The following is a 2,363-nucleotide window of genomic DNA, read 5'->3' on the forward strand; positions in this document are numbered from 1 at the left end:
CATATGATCAAATCCTATAACGCCAGAAGGGCGTTATAGTAGATTTGATCACGTACCAACTTCATGTCATATCCCAATAACATTCAAAAATGATATTTTATTTCTTATATTTATATTTTCTATTTTGATTTGTGTTCTTACCGAGCTTCCATGATTATGTCGAAGATGACCAAAATAACGATCGTAGAACACAAAATATAGTTCGTAAGAGTTTTATCGAATAAAAAATTAGGAACAATATCAAAGAGAATATAAGATATAGACATTTAATTGAAAATGTTTAAAAAGACGAAACATGTGTAAAATAAAGGTAAATTAGAGCGTAAAGTTAACTGAAATGACGACAATAAGAGCGGAGTAAACTACATCCGTGATGTGATTTGGTCGCGATCAGCGATGGAGAAACTGGCGTCGGTCTAGCTTACTAAGATGAAAACGCAATTGTTGATCACAGATTTCGACAGAAATTCAAAGGATCTGAGAGAATTGATGGTGGATATGATGGGTTAAGTTAACGTTAAGCTCTTAGTCAGGTTTTTGGAAAGAACAACGGTATGTTCAACGTTAGGATTCGCGGTTGTAGCCATGCAGGAGACGATTCAAGACAGTAGGACAGATTTAGACAAAGTGCAGGTAGGTTGCGTCTTTTATTTACCTTCAGTGTGTGTAAAAGAAAAGAAAAACGAACTGACGGAGTTTTTGTTCACTTGAGAGATTTCTGTTGTAGGATTTTAATGAAGACTCACACCGGTACCCTGACATGAACATGTAAATTTTTCGAGCCTCGAAACCAGCCTCGCTTATGATCATGCTGAGTCATAGCCGTGATGGAAGTTGCCAAGAAACAACAGGTTAACTTATCACCATAAAGTAAATAGGCTTATAACTCTGCCTACATGTTTTCGCTTCCAATATCATAGAACTTTATTTTATAAATTCTCCATGCAGAAGTTGCAGACGGTATTTAAAACTGTATAAAATGAAAGAACAACGATATGTTTAATGTTTCTCTTTTATAAATTGATGAAATTCTTGTTTGTTTACAAAATAAACTGTATAAATATCCTGCTGCGTTTATTTCTGTTATGATGTCATTGCAGTGGCGGATCCGGGGTTTACGAAAGGGTGTGTGTGAAAGTCAAGTATTAGCCAAAATACTCAGCCATTTTGGGTGCCAATCTGGAATTTTACTCACACTATTTCTATTATTTAAATTTGTGGCGAGAAGGGGGGGGGGTCTAAATCCCCCACTGCATTGCGTAAGCAAGAAGCCAGGTGAAAGTACGGGAACTGACTTTTGAAACGGTGATTGTATTCATACACAAGAACGAACTGATCACGTGACCAAATTCATGTCACACGAAATTGAACATCGATTTCATTAGATCTAGTACTGTCATATAAGGAAGTGCATTGGCAAATGTAAATATTCGACGTTAACATGTTGTAACGAATACATTTGTTAACAGTATTTAAGTACAAAAAATAAAATTTGCTCATTGTTATTTTTTATCATTTTTTTCATACATTAAATAATGCACAGTTCTTTTTTCCGCTAGTATATATAGATAGATAGATACATGTAGATAGATAGATATAGGCACCTGATCCCACCTCTGGTATATCCAGTGGTTCGTGTTTGCCCAATTCTCTATTTTGTATTGCTAATGAATAGGAGTTATGAGATTGATTACTGTTCGTTATCTTCACCTTTAATCATCAACATTTCTACTATATGTATACCAAAATAACAACAGTGCATAATCAACATTTCGACTCATCCAAGTGTAAAGTGTGACATCCCTCTTTATTGTGTGTATACTTCGCAACTTCCTCTCCAGTGATCTTCAACTTAGTTGGCTTTCAAAATATTTTTAAAGATAGATAGTTCATCTTTATGCAAAATAGCATGTCTGCAAATTTTTAGACGTGGCTTAAGATAGCCAGAGTTCCGCAAACGGGAATCCCCTAACACTGCATATATGTATTGAAAAACGTAATATTGAAATCATAACACAGTTACGACATTTCCATCCCACTGACATTGACTGTTCAACCTTGACTTTTAACCTTGAATACCAAATGCAATTGATATCCATAAGAAAATTGCCTTCCTTAAAAGTTTTGGAGTAATAGATGGGTCTTCAATCTTGTACATAAGATTTATGAAATTTCCATTTAAATGGCTTTATAAAATTTCTGTGGCCCTTTTTACAAAAAAAAATTACGATTAAGATGAAATTTGAAAACACTGTTATTCTTTTAAAATTCCTAAACGCGCAAAACTTGAGTACATACACAGGAGAAAAACTGACATTCTTACTCGCGGCATGTTGCACTCAATTGAGTAATAAAACAGAGAC

At 34.5% G+C, this 2,363-nt stretch overlaps 1 protein-coding gene and 1 long non-coding RNA gene across 2 annotated transcripts in view; one reads left to right on the top strand and one right to left on the bottom strand.

Moving 5' to 3' along the window:
• Window positions 1-372: 372 nt before the first annotated feature.
• LOC130054672 (uncharacterized) lies at window positions 373-1,065 on the top strand. Its single transcript, XR_008802995.1, has 2 exons — window positions 373-633; window positions 728-1,065. It is a non-coding gene; the product is annotated as an uncharacterized LOC130054672 (long non-coding RNA).
• A 796-nt stretch (window positions 1,066-1,861) lies between these two features.
• LOC125652498 (QRFP-like peptide receptor) overlaps window positions 1,862-2,363 on the bottom strand; it is a 55,325-nt gene continuing 54,823 nt past the window's right edge. Inside the window, exon 3 of the mRNA XM_056165131.1 lies at window positions 1,862-2,363. This exon is cut by the window's right edge and continues 2,765 nt beyond it. The gene's annotated coding sequence lies outside the window, so the exon portion shown is untranslated.

Source organism: Ostrea edulis, chromosome 5, assembly GCF_947568905.1.
Source record: "Ostrea edulis chromosome 5, xbOstEdul1.1, whole genome shotgun sequence".
In the NCBI taxonomy this organism is placed as follows: domain Eukaryota; kingdom Metazoa; phylum Mollusca; class Bivalvia; order Ostreida; family Ostreidae; genus Ostrea; species Ostrea edulis.